Below are 14971 nucleotides of genomic sequence, written 5' to 3' on the forward strand. Positions count from 1 at the left end.
GGTGGGGGGAAGATGCCTTTCTTCAGTGATCTGGATTGAGAAATAAGACTGGATGGGTACAAGCATCCAGAAAACAAATGGAATATTTTTTTTTCCAGGCTTTTTCACTCCTCAGAAGAAAAAGTGGACACTATATGCCTCAATGCAGCCGCATTCCTGCTGGTCCCCAAAAGTATAGTCACAAAATTAAACAGGGTAAGTCACCCTACTTGCAATTTTGCTTGGTTGGGAAACTTAAACAATTTAAAGTTAACTGATTTCATTTTCAGTTTAATTTAGATCCACTCTGTTACATAGTCCAGCACTGGCACAGGCAGTTGGCACATGTCTGTGCAATTGCTCTCCAAGCAGTAATAATCGTCACAATATTACCTTTCACTCACAGCAGGTGCCTCCAAGGAGCTCCTGCACCAGAATTGTTTGGCGGGTGGAATACAGCCCTTTAATGTGCTCAGTGCATTGAGGAACAATTGAAACATAGCTGTGATGAGGGGTAACCATTTTATGACATGGCTATTGCATTATCTCTATTGTTGTAATGGCATATCATTGGCTACCACTCATCAATAGGTTTTTATGGCACAGAGTGATCTAATAAATAGCGGCAGATGGAGTTTGAGTCTCCTTGGAGAATTGACTAATCCTACAACCTGTGGAATTGCTCTCTTTACATTTTTCCTCGGCCTTTTTCAGAGACCATAAATGAATAAGACAGAGAAACTGACAGGAGGAAAGCAAGCTGCCAGAGCTTAGAGCTGTTCTTTTGTCTGTACTGTTCAGGAACTGAATCTTATTCAAATTCATAGTAATTTTTTTTCAAGCCAAGCCAACTCACATTGGGAATTGGAACTCTGCATAATGCTAGACGAGCTAACACAGTAAGTGGGTATTTCTGGTCTCTACCACCCTCCAGAGAATTTTTTTCTTTCTAATTGTATTAGTCTGTTCAGGCTGCCATCACAAACTATCACTGAGTGGCATAAACAATAGAAATTTATTTTTTCTCAGTTTTGGAGGCTGGAAGTCTTAGATCAGGGTGCCAACATAGTCAAGTTCTGGTGAGGACGTTCTACTTGTCTTGCAGATGGCTGTCCTCTTGCTGTGTCCTCACAAGAGGGATAGGGGGGAGAGAGAAAGAGAGCTCGCTCTCTGATGCCTCTGTTTCTAAGGGCACTAATCTCATCATGAGGCCTTACTCTGAACACCTCATTGAAACCTAATTATCTTCCAAAGGGCCCATGTGCAAATATCATTAGATGAGGGGAGTGAGGCCTTCAACATATGAATGTTGGGAGCATAACTCAGCGCATAGCCCTAACATAATTTATGAATAGGAGCGCTTGAGGAACTTCTTAGTGGATCTCGCTGCTCCTCACTAGGCCCGTACAATCTACTGTCAGTGGAGAAAGAATTTTAAAGATACATAAGCTAGATTACATCACTTCCTTGTTCAAATCCTCCAGTAACTGCCATCACATCTAGAAAAATATACCACGGACTACAAGGGTCTGCATGATTCAGACCCTTCCTTCTTCTAGTTTCTCCTTTGCTTACTTCACTGCTAACATACCGGTCTCTAGGAATTCCTTAGGCATATCAAATGCACTTCACCTTGAGAGCCTTTGCAGTTGCTGTCCCCTTTATCTGGAGCACACTTTTTCAGATATTGATTGATTGATTGATTGGGGCAGGGTCTAGCCCTGTTGCTCAGGCTGGAGTGTAGTGGCATGAACATGGCTCACTGCAACCTCGACCTCCTGGGCTCATGTAATCCTCTGTTATCAGCCTCCTGAGTAGCTGGGACTACAGGTGCTGCACCCCCATGGTTGGTTAATTTTTTTTCTTTTTGGTGTAGATGGAGTCTCACCATGTACCCAAGATGGTCTTAAACTCCTGGCCTCAAGTGATCCTCCTGCTTTGGCCTCCCAAAGCACTGGGATTACAGATGTGAGCCACCATGCCCAGCCTGTCAACTTCTTAAAATGCTCCTTTTTCCCCAATTGTCTCTAACTATATGTTCTGGTCAACGTGACTACTCTATCTTCAAAAGACTTCATATGAAATTTGTTGTTTTTTCTTTCTCTATATATTCCTAATAGCTAGAACAGTGCCTGATACATAGTAGGTACTGAATTAGCACTCTTTACAAAAAATAAAGAAAATACTATGCACAGCCAAGTGACTCCCGCATTTGTACTTCTATCCTAGTCCTCTCTTTGATTTCCAGGTCTGTGTATTCCACTGACTACTTGGTTGTCCCCAACTGATTACTTCATAAACATCTCAAATGCAAAGTTTTCAAAACTGGTTAATCCATCTCATGAAACCTGAGTCTTTTTTCATGTTTCTCTTCACACAGTCTGGGAATGACTTTTAATTTCCGCCTTCCTCATCTCCCTATAATAACAAAATGCTAATTCTATCTCTAAAATACATCATGACTCTCTTCTTTGCCCCATCTCTACCAGTGGCACTCTTGTCCAAAATACCACCGTTTATTGCAGCATCCTTCAACAGGTCTTTCCACTTTCATTTTTTACACACCCCTCCTTATCTGTTTTTGAAACAATAGCGAAAGTAATTCTGAGTATTTAACAGCAAGAGTGAAAGCTTATTGAGTTCTACCACATGCCCGTACTCTGTTGGTACTTGAAGATGACCAAACATGAATTTTGACCTTCTCAGAGATTAAAATGGAAATCTATTCATGTACCAACCCTATATAAAAGTTATATTTTTTACAAAAAGCTGTATAAAAGCTAAAATGTTACGCCTCAAAAATGCTTCCCATGAAACACCTAGTTAAAAACGGAGTCGCATCTAACACACTCGTCCCAGCATTTACATTTGGTTTTATTATAGTTGGTAATTACGGATTTATCTGTAACTGCCTAAGAGTGGCCTCTGCCATCATCTGCTTACAATCTTTTAAGCTCTGTGTGCTCACAAGCCATGGTTTGTTTGTTTGTTTGTTTGTTTGTTTTTGAGACAGGGTCTCGCTTTGTCTCCGACTGAAGTGCAGTGGTGCCATCATAGCTCAGTGTAACCTCCGACTCCTGGGCTCAAGTGATCCTTCTGCCTCTGCCTACCAAGTAGCTGGGACTACAGGTATACAGGCATGCACCACCACACCTGGCTAATTTTTGTTGTTCTTGTTGTTGGCTTTCTTTCTTGTAGAGATGGCGGGTTGGCGGGGTGGTCTCAATATTTTGCCCAGGCTGGTCTCGAGCTCCTGCCCTCAAGCAATCCTCCTGCCTCAGCCTCTCAAAGTGCTGGGATTACAGGGGAAGTTTGCATTTTTAACTGCCACATCTTCAAGGGGTAAGCTAACAACCAAGTACACAGTGGAAATGCAATAAATACTTACAATTATAGCCAAAAATGAGTGGGACACTCTCTGCCACCCCAAAAAGTTACCCAAGGTCTAAGCTTTTAACTCTGGTACCTTGAAAATCTTAAAATAGAATGCTCCAACAAGTTACTACAAAATGTATAATACGCCCAGTAACTGAGAAAAGGGAAGCATGTTTCCCTTTTGAAATCTCAATGAAACCATGGCTTTCATTGAAATTGTTTAGTTTTCTGTTCAATAGGAAAAAAGAATCATATTTTCCTGTAAGGAACTTACTTGCATTTGATCATTATATGTCATCAATTGTTCATTTGCAAAGCACACCTTTTAAAACATCTATTCTTTAGGATAAACTGCCAATTTATTAATGGAAGTGTTGAGATTTTATTATCAAAGTGAAATGCTGCTACATAAAGTGGTGGGAAGTCACAAATTTTATCCAGTTACTCAGTTATTCTTAGCCAAAACTACTTTGCATATTTAAAACAGGATTTTGACATGGATTTTTAAAGCCCAAAGTATCATACTGTCTTGTTTTAACAGCAACAATTGTTGTTATTACTAACAACCACAAAAGGTCTGGCCTCTAAATACAGGTGTTTTTAATCAAAATACAAAGGATGCAGTAGAATCAGAATAGGAGACTAATTTGGGACCAAGCCTGAGGCAATTTGTTATAACTGAACTGATCAAATCAAGTTTAGGGTCCAAACAAAGAATATATCTCAATCTAGGTAAGAGGCCAACAACCTATACAAGCCCCAAGTGCCAAGCTGGCCAATTTGCTCTTTTGCTGTAGAGCCCACGAGCTAAGAATGGTTTTACATTTTTAAACTGTTGAAAAGCAATCAATACAAAATACTTTGTGACATGTAAAAATTATATGAAATGCAAATTTCACACAGCCATGTCCATTCATTTACATGTTGTCTATGCCTAATTTTGTACTACAATGACAGAGTTAAGTAGTTGCAACAGACTTTCAAAGTTTTTTGACTCTAATTCTTAGTAATATACATTGAGAGCTGTATAGTCGCATAGGTACATAGCTAAAAAGTTTCATGAAACAATACTTACACTATTCTAATGTGCTGTGCTGTGTTCTGCTCCATTCTGTTTCATTTAAATAATATTTTAAATGTTATTTCTGATTCTGATCCACTAATGATTGCTACTCACAGTTTGAAAAACATTCATTTGGATTTGTTTTCTCAATCCTGGTTGCATAATCATAAATAACCAAGGAAGTTCTTAAGGAATATGAAGCCCCACTCCAAACCAGTCTCTGGATACCTGAATGTTAGTCTTAAAAACCAGCAACCAGCAATCAGCCTCTCAGAGTGATCTTATTGGGCAGCCAAAGTTGAAAACTCATCCCCTTGCTACTCAAAGCCTGGTCCTCAGAGCAGCAGTCTCTATATCACCTGGGAGTTTGTTAGAAAGGCAGAATTTCAGGCCCCATTGTAGACCTACAGAATTAGCCCATGCTTCTTAGAAAGATCCCCAGGTTATTCATATCTACATACATTAAAGTGTGAGAAGCGCTGATCTGAACTAGGTAAAATTTTGATTAAGCACTGCAGCATGAAGGATTCTTCTTTGTGGGGGAAAGGAAAATGGACATACTTGCTTCTGGTTAGAATTGGATTCAGACCTGCAAGGGCAAAATGTGAAATGGCTAAAGATAAAATGTATCCAGAACCAAAAGCCATTTCATCTGTGTGTCATTTTCTACCTATAGGAGGTGATTCAGCTCTCAAAAAAGGGGATTCACGCAGAACTGGGTTTCAGGAACATAGCAGGAGTGACCTTGAAGTGTCAAGCCACCCGACATCTGAGCCGGGTCTAAGGGTGTGTGAGTCCTTCCTCCCTCTCTCCTGCACCTCCAGGGGGATCCATTACTTGGTTTTCTCTAATCTCAACCTTTCCACCTGGGTCATAATCAGGCCAAATTCTAGGAATCGTAGTCTAGGCTCTGCTACTGTCTGTATGATCAGAAACATCCATGTTTTAGAAACCAAAGCTCTCTGGGGCATTTCATCCTAGTGAGATCAAAGGCAGAGTTTCTGAGTTTTCGCTGGTTGCTGAGTCCAAGGCTTCCCAGGGACACAGTGAGTCACAGAGGAGCCACGGAGGGGTGAGGTCTCCAGCAACCTACACAAACTCCTTGGCAACTGGAACCTTGGACGGAAAGTTTTCCTCTGTTATTTCCTCAGGCCTCTTCCACAGTTTAAACTATCTGTGTTCTCACAGCATTTCCAAATGCTGGTTTAACCTTCACTGCCTTGAGCAATTCTATTCGGTGCTGTTGTTAACTTTTTAAGTGCTGGTAAGAGACCACAGCATTTTGTTTAGATACTTGCTTTGTTTTGTTTTACTTTTGGTTTTGGTTGAGGGAGAGGATGTGAGAGTAGAGGTACTGGATTCAGACGCAGACACCGACAGAAATTTAATCAAGTAACTCTAGATCAAGACAAGAGTATTAGGAGCAATCTCTGTTTTTTAGTTCACAACTTTCTTCCAAACAAATAAACAATAAGAAAACCAGATCTAATTTTAAATGACCACATCTTAATCTGTCTAGAGAAGTTTCTACAATTTCTCTTTGATATTATTGCTCTTGCAGTCCCACTGCTAAGAGAGTGCCTTCCTAGGCAGTGGTTCATAAAGTGTGATGCCCTGGCCAGGAGAAACCCTTCCACCTGGAAATGTGTTAGAATACCTGTTCTCAGGCTCCATCCAAACCTACTGAATCAGAAACTCTAGGGATGGAGTCCAGGTCTCCAGGTGATTCTGAGTCATGCTAAAATTTGAAGACCTCTGTTCTAGTAACATGAGCTATAATTTAAACTGATCTTAAGGACATGTTAACTTGATTTGGAAAACAGCTGGTTACTACTCCTCAATATCTTTGGAAAAAAGTTGGGTTTATGAAAGCAGATTCTTAGCTTGAGCATAGGTAGATGAAGACCAACTTTTTAGGGCCACCGTAGCGCTTTTCTAATGAGAGCTTTGAAAATTGTATAAACATGACCAAGCCCTATTATTAATCCTCACACTTACCTAGTGGGTTGGTCACCTGTCGTTGAAGACGATGTACTCCGATGGAAATGAATCTGTCAGAAGGAAAAGAACATGTTGCTCTCATTTCGCAACTCAATTATAACTTCCAGTCAATAAACTAGATAAATTAATGTATATCTGGAAGGAATTAAAATGCCTTCAAACAATGTAAAGTTCACCTCTCAAGATTCATTTAGCAGAAAGAAATCTCTGTTCCTGCAACTAGTGCCTTAAAAGCTGAAGGATAAGTCAATATTCACACAAATACAAAGACTCATGCAGTGTATAAGATATGTTTGCCCAGTGAATCATAAAACATGGCCTAACAGCGACTTCCAAATAAACTGAAGGTCTAAAGTTGCTGCCCACTTCTCTGGGATAGCTGTAGTTCCTGAAAGAGATTATACCCAACCCCTGTATAGGTGCTTAGTAGAAATATCTTGAGATCACATCAATGTGTTTTAAGGGTCGCTTTAAAAAAAAAAACAAAAACAAAACCCAAAACACCTAAATCCAAAGGAACTAGAGATCAATGATTTTCCATTTAGAAAGCTGTTGTTTTTTTTTTAATAAAGGGTAAGTTTTGAGTAATGCTATGAACAAAAGAACCTACATGGTTTAATGGAAAAGTAGGAAAAGAGAATTTCAGGTGGAGATTTTTTTATTCTTAAAACTTACATATTATCCATTCATAGATCTATTCGTTTGTTTATTCATTCCTTCTCTCCACATTTCTTCACACTCTGAGCTCTCCTTGCCTAAGGGATTGAAAATCATCATTAGTGATGAATATTCTGATGTATAACTATTGATTATCAAGGAAACAGAAAAGATTTGGCTATTCACAAGGTGTGTGACCTTGAACAAATTAAGTTTTCAGGAGTCTGTTCTTTTCATTTCTGCCACAATATTAGACTTTTTTTTTTTTAATGATTCTTGTGAGGAGACATCCTATACATTCCACCAATGTGATTTCCTCTCAGTGAAGTGGAACATAATGGAGAAACAGCTAACATTTATTTGGGTGTTTCATTTTGCTTTGTAAACAAGATTAATACACCAACTTTCTTTGTTCATTCTAGATTTTTCTAAAATTTCAAATACCCAGAAAGAAGTTATTCCCTCACTCAACAGTCTCACTTTTTTTTTTTTTTTAGATTGAATCTTGCTCCGTCGTCCAGGTTGGAGTGCAGTGGTGCGATCTCGGCTCACTGCAACCTCCACCTCTAGGGTTCAAGCAATTCTCCTGCCTCAGCCTCCAAGTAGCTGGGACTACAGGCATGCACCACCGCACCAGGCTAATTTTTGTAGGTTTTTGGGGTTTTTTTTGGTTTTTTTGTTTTTCGTGTTTTTAGTAGAGACAGGGTTTCACCTTGTTGGTCAGGCTGGTCTTGAACTCCTGACCTCAGGTGGTCCACCCATCTCAGCCTCCCAAAGTGCTGGGATTACAGGCGTGAGCCACTGTGCCTGGCAACAGTCTCACTTTTTGCAGTGTTTTTTACCAGCCACATTACTCCTATTAATCAAGCTAAATATGTCTTTGTTCTCTTTACAACCTGACAACTTCAAAGAATTTCACGATCCTACTGTCTCTTCCTTTGCAGCACCACCCTTGCCTTTTCTTTCCCCTTGCTTCATCCTCTTATGTCTGAATTATGCAATAATCTGTTACACAGTTTTCCTGCTTTCAGTATCTCCTTCTAGTCAATCTAGTCCTGACCGTGTAGCAGATAATTAGACAAGCTTTAGAACTTTACTGCATGGGTTTGACTGTTAGCTCTACCTCTTTATAGTAATATGAACTTGGCAAGTTATTTCAACAGAAATAGCTCCCATTTCTTTGTCTGGAAAATGGAGATAATAAAAGTATCTATTTCACATATGGTTCTTTCGAAGATTCAGTGATGGAGTAGATATAAAATAGTATCCAGTAAAAGCAAGCATGATATAAAATGTTAGCTGTTATTGTTTTACTCACTGATGAGTTAATCTTACTAAGGCATATTGTATCATGTCATTACCCACTCAAAAATCCAGAATGACTTTCCAATGCCAACAAGTTAGAGCAGAATGTTCATAAATGGCTGATGACTTTATTAAAGAACAGGTATTCCAGAAATTCCTTAGTGCCCTTACCTTAAGCAACCATGTACACTAGAGCAGAAAGGGAAGCTAATATTCGCACCCAAATACAGGGGAAAAATAGATAAATCAAGAAGACCTTATAATTCAGACTGGAGGATCACATGCTAGCCATCCTCTCCATTTCTTGTGAATGTGGTGTCATCTTCGCCCCCAGGGGACCATTGCTTAAACCTCTGAATTTCCCAGTTCTAAACCCCCTTGTTCCTTCCCCCTATCACAACCTTGTATATGGTCATTTTTTTTGTACTTCTCCTACTCCCAAAGAATTTCAGACATCTTACAAATATATGTATAGCTGGAGAAAAATAAATATATAACACCATGTTAAATATAATTAAATTTAAAACTGGAGCAAAATGAGCCCTCTTAAAATCTGGAGTGTTCAAACCAATTTGTCCCTTGTGTGTTTGAATTAGACCCATAAAATGCATCCATCATCTATCTATGAAATTGGGGACAACAAGGTCCTTCTTCCTCACCCATTCCAAGGTCGATACCCAACACCCTGTAACAAAAGTCAAGTTAACAAGAGAAAAGCATAACACATTTATTTAAAGGATTAATAACAAATGAGTATGCCCAAACCAAATTTACACACAAATTACAATTCAAACAAATATTTTCTTCTGCTAACCTGAAGTTGGAAAGGAAAGGATAAAGATAAATTTTTACCTTCCACTTTCTCTTCACGGGCACTATAGGCAGAGATCCCGAAATACTGACCTTGGTAAAAACTTTTTTTTTTAACCTTTTTTTCAGCTTTTTGTCAGTTGTCCCAGGATCTCAACTGCAGGCTCCGGAGTGAGTCAAGTGCCTCAGCCACTCCCTGTTGGGTGCCAGAAACTGTAGAGGTAGAAAGTGAGAAGGTAATACCTTTTAAGGTCATGGCTGACACTTCAATACAGAAGACAAGTTAGCAAAAGAAAAGCATAACAAATGTATTCAATTAAAGTTTTATGTGATAAGGAGCCTTCAGAAATCAAGACCTAAAGACACAGGGAAAACTGTGTACTTTTATGTTTAGGTTCAATGAAGAATGGACAACCATGTAGAAATGTAATTGGACAAAAAGGTTATGATCTAATGGTCATAAACTAGGGGAACTTATGAAGTCCTGTTTAATCAGATTCTTTTTGGCCCCTCTGTTTGGCATTCTTTCCTCTGGGTATAGGGCAGGATACTTGTCACACGAGGGTCTTCAGGAGAAAAGGGAAAAGGGCAAAGAGTGACACTTACAGGTATTATGAATTGCTTTGGGATGAGGAGTTCTAGTTTCTATGATCTGCTCAGAGGGGAAGTGGGAAAGCAGAAAGGAGGGTTGGAGAAGGTCAGGGAGGACTTCTTGCTTCTGAAGCCTTTCCAGTCTCCTTCAGTTCCAACTACTCAGCATACCAAAGTGCCATATTTTGGGGTATTGTGTTCTAAGCCCCAGCACTATCTATCTATCACTGATCTCTCTCTATCTATGTTTCTACATCTCTATCTGTCTATACATAAATTAGGCAGGCAACTGACTCATGGGTGGGAGACGGAGATTGTCAGTTTTGACACCTGATAATCAACAGTAAAGTGTTGTTATATTCAGATACTCAATGTTCTTCTAAAAGGTAAATCCATTGTTCTACTAAAACTTGGAGAATTTGGGGGAAAAACTGACACTTTTATTCCAAAATAAACTTCGAAGTTTTTCAAAATAAAACTAAATGTCTTTGAATAAATGTTGAAATAGTGGGAAAAACTGTAGGTATTTTTAAATAATCTTCTGGAGGATTCACAAAAATATAGCTATGTGGAAAGCCTACATCTCAGTTTCATAGAAATAAATACATGAAGAGCTTCGAAACAGATTAGTGGAGACTTAGAATGTAAGATTATTTTTCAAGAAACTTGAATAAATTTACTTCTCAGTATAAAAAAGAAAGTGAACAATATCCTTGCCACATTCCAATATAATAAAAAATATGAGGACTAGAGAAGAACTGTTTCAAATATTGATGTATATGCGGGTTGGCCACACGTCCTGTTTTACCCTGGATAGTCCATGTTTGCATGTGTGGTCCTGTTGTGATTGTTTTTAATGCCTCCTTTCATTCTTCACAATAATATTCATCCTATGTACGTAAAATTTGATGAAGGATGTTTTATATGTTGACTAACTAAAATTGTCTGATTTGCAAAAGTAGAACTCTAACTGAAACTACCTGTTTGTTTGGAAACAAACCAAACAACCTTCTAAATGAGTGTTGCTTCTAGGAGGTGTGAGGACTTCCCAAATTTTTTTTACATATAATGATAAAAATTCTGCCTGGATTTAGAAATTTCAGTGTTTGATAGGGATTACCATTTCATTCTTTCCATCTGATAAACCACCTCTAACTGACCTCTGGGAAGGGCTAGGATTTCTGGCAGGGGCACAGGGCAGCTGAGAACATGAGGCTAAACAAAACTCTCTTAAAAGTAGGGATTAAGGGAAGGATATTAATCTCATGCAAGTTCTCTTGACAAATCCTAAAGAGACTAATATAATCATAGGTCACAAACCAACTGTGAAGATTAATTAAACCCTTAGGTTAATTCTCCCGATTCACTTTCCCGATTTTCTATAAAAAGTATTTCCAAGTCCTTATAACTTTAAGCTCTTTCCCATTCATGAGCTCTTTAGAAAAGCAGTAGAGACTTCTGGGGTGTTCCAGGGAGAGATCTTACAGGCAGCCAACAGAGTCCAAGACTTCAGTGGAATATTGCCAACTTGCAAATATTAAGAAGAAACTACCCATGACTCTTTAGACAGGTGTCTCCAGAGATAGCTTTAGTTTGTACCATCAGGTCATCTCTGTGATTTTTTCCCCATGAAACTGCATTAGAAAACTATCAAAATAGACAAGAAAGTTATGATTTTTTTTAAAAAATCAAGGTCTCGAGCTCATTTAGGGGAACACTATCATCACTTTCAGGTTAGACCTTCCATATACTTTAATGAATGACATAAGTGAGTATATGAGATGACACATGAAAACGTTCTTTGTAAAGGGGTTATACAAATGGAAGGCATTATTATGGTTATCACTTCACCAGTCTGAATCCTTCAGATTCCTTGGGGCGCTTGGCCACAGGATAGTACAATGTTTAGAGCTGAATTGCAGCTAGGCCGTTTGGAATCCCAAAGGTGAAGTTTACCAACTTCCTCTTCAAGTAAGTGGGCGGGCAGTGGGGCAAGTGTTGTTGCAAAGCTAATGTGTTCATTTCTTCCTCCTTCCCAAACTTGTTTTGACAGTCAGGTGAGCCAGCCAACTTATGAAGACAGTAGTTTGGGTCAGGAATAAATCCTTGTTCTGGATTTTTTTTTTCCCCTCTTTGAACAGCAGCTTCAAGTTGACTCAGGTTTTACTTGTCTTTTCTTGAGTTCAACATTTATGCTTCTAAGAATGCATTTCTTATTCCTGAAACTCAAAGAGGCAAATGAAAGGGAAAGAATAATCAAGAAAAAAAAATAGAAAAAAAAATGAAGGTGGAACAGAAAGACAGCTAGAAAAGAAACAAAAGGAAAAGATTGAAGTGGAAATCACTTTTGGGCAATGGTCTTATTTTTTTCTTGGTTTCAGTTTCCTCTTCTGTAACACAGAGATAATATTGATTTTTTTTATAGTAAATAGCTTTTAGGAAAGTTAGTGGAGCCAGGTGTGGTGGCTCATGCCAACAATCCCAGCACTTTGGGAGGCTGAGGCAGGCAGATGATCACTTGAGGCCAGGAGTTCGAGACCAGCCTGGCCAACATGGTGAAACCTTGTCTCTACTAAAATACAAAAAAATTAGCTGGCTGTTTTGGCGCCTGCGTGTAATCCCAGCTTCTCAGGAGGCTGAGGCAGGAGAATCCCTTGAACCCCGGAGGCAGAGGTTTTTCCAAGAAAATGACGTGATTCAACAAATAATTCAGTATCTTTTGCAATGGAAATAATTTGAAAGTAGCCAGAGATGCCTCTTAGGTTACGACTAATCTCACTGAAGAGTCATGCCCTGAGTCCCAAGGGTTGTTTGATGCCAAGCCTGAACAGCTGTTACCTGGATTGTGGACTCAGCTGGTTTGATTTTGGATAGTGTGAGAGGCAATAACTAGAAAAGACAGATCATAAAAGACCTTAAGAAATACTCTTCAATTATAGGTGTGGTGTTTTCAAGTCACCCTGTTTTTCACTGAACTCAGCTCCACCCAGAGGCGAGAGGAGTCAGTAGCCAGTCAGAGAGAAACCACTTTGTAAAGCTCTACAAATAGAGAAATAAGGAAGGAGGAAGCTGGAAGAGGAAGCTTTACCCTGAGGTACATTGTTTGTATGAAACAGGCAACCATCGTCTTAAGCTCAGCGAGCGAACTCCAAGAAAGTTTGTAACCTAGGTCCCCCCTTTCGGCGAATCTCTGAGGAGGCCTCTCTGGTCTCTTGAATGCCTGTTCCTACCCAAGCTGACAGAAATTCTATGCCCCATTTAGTTACAATCGTAATTCTAAGATACAAGTGTCATCCAGGGCATCCTCTGTCAGTCTAGGAAAAGAACGAGCAATAGGAAATATAATTTTCATATACCCAAACACATGCACCATGTGCCAAAGGATCAAGAAACACACATTTTTTTCCCTCCCTGGACTGTCACCTGGACCTCTTGGCCTTGCATACGGAACTGCTGTAATGTCAGAAGACTCTTTGGGAAGAGAACAAGTTATGGAAAAGACCACCAAAATTATCTAGTTCAGTAGAGCTTGTCCCTTGCTGTATATTAGAACCATCTGGAGAACTGTACAAAATACCAGTACCAAGCTCTACTCCAAAATATTCTGATTTAATCTTCTGGGTGGGGGTCAGGCAAAATTATTTTTTAAATTTCTCCAGGGTGATTCTAAAGTACAGTAAGAGCAGAGACACAAAGATTTATTTGTGTCCCTTTACTATATAACAGTGTCTAACATGTAATAAGGCCCCCTAAATAATGGTTATAACAGGAAAGGATAGATGTGTTAATTAATTGATAAACATGTAAGTTAAACCTTTTTCTAGAAAGCTGGAAATATAAGCAAATATTCTGAGATATGAGCTTGATTTGCTCCTATACTTCACTTGGGTGAATTTTCTCAGTATTGTACAATGTGATCAATCACAATAAAAATAAAAATTGAGTACTGGCTCAAATGTAGACTCTGAAGATGCCATCAAAAAGGTGCGGTACTTCTAAAACTGCATGCACAAACTTTTTTATATTCCTCCCTTTAAGAGGTGGAGTCTAATTTCCTGCCCCTTGAGTGAGGGTTGGATTTAATGACTTCCTTCTAATCAATAGAATAAAGTGGAAGTTGTGGTGTGTAACTTCAGAGACTAAGTCACAAAAAGGTGCTGTGATTATTGTTCACTTTCTCTCTCTCTGTCTCTCTCTCTCTTTCTCTGTCTGTCTCTCTCTCTCTCTCTCTGTTTCTCTGTGTATGATCACTGACTCTGGGGAAAAGAGCTGACATACTGTGAGGTTGTTCAGGTAGCCCTGTGGAGAATCCCACATTGGGATGAACTGAGACCTTCTGCCAACAGCAATCTGAGTGAGCCATCTTGGAAGCGGATCCTGTAGGCATGGTCAAGCCATCAGATGATTTCTCATGCGTTTGCAACCTTGGCTGACAGTTTGATCCAGCTAAGCCATTCCCAGATTCCTGACCCTCAGAAATTATGTGAATAATAAATGTTTGTTGTTTGAGGCTGCTACATCTTGGTGGAATTTGTTATGCAGCAGTAGGTAACTAACACAGGAAGGCATGATCCCTGGCCTCCACAAATTTACAATGTAGTTGGAAAAGTAGGTTATAGGCACAAAAAAATTAACAAACTACGAAAGAATTTAAACATTCTATCAGATGAACAGGACTGCTGTGGAGTAGAACTCCAGGGGATGACATCCACATGATGGTCTTTATGAACTGCGGGTCCTGAAGCACTGTGGACTTGACAACAAGTAATAATTTAAAGGAAGAAATCAAAGTTATAAAAGTTTGAGTTGAAAAGATTTGGGTAAACAGTGAGAAGGCTATACAAGTCTCAAGATATGTCTGGGAATCTCTCATAGTTATGAGATGTCTGTTGAAGCCAATGATGTAGTTCCATTACATCATATTATATATATATCTATATAAAAATTAAGATCCATTAATCTGGATCTATAATTAGCTCACTGAGATTGCATTCAGCATGCTACCAAAACAGACAATCAGTCAGATCAATAAAAAATTGCGGTTGGAGTAGCTAATTAATCATTGTGCAAGTTAAGTTTTCTTGGCTTTAATGTTAACATTGTTCTTGGCATTTGTTTGCTTGTTTTTGAGATGCAGTTTCATTCTGTCACCCAGGCTGGTGTGCAGTGGCACAGTCTTGGCTCACTGCC

At 39.1% G+C, this 14971-nt stretch overlaps 1 long non-coding RNA gene across 2 annotated transcripts in view; it reads left to right on the forward strand.

The window, feature by feature from the left end:
- The window catches only part of LOC104006374 (uncharacterized), an 83217-nt gene extending 68555 nt beyond the window's left edge, over positions 1-14662 (forward strand). For both annotated transcript variants that reach the window (XR_008548217.2, XR_010157178.1), the window contains exons 9-11: positions 99-195; positions 2993-3108; positions 14049-14662. This is a non-coding gene — a long non-coding RNA (uncharacterized LOC104006374). The remainder of the gene's footprint in view (positions 1-98; positions 196-2992; positions 3109-14048) is intronic.
- Positions 14663-14971: the final 309 nt, after the last annotated feature.

The sequence above is a fragment of the Pan troglodytes genome, chromosome 4 (assembly GCF_028858775.2).
Source record: "Pan troglodytes isolate AG18354 chromosome 4, NHGRI_mPanTro3-v2.0_pri, whole genome shotgun sequence".
Taxonomy (NCBI): Eukaryota; Metazoa; Chordata; class Mammalia; order Primates; family Hominidae; genus Pan; species Pan troglodytes.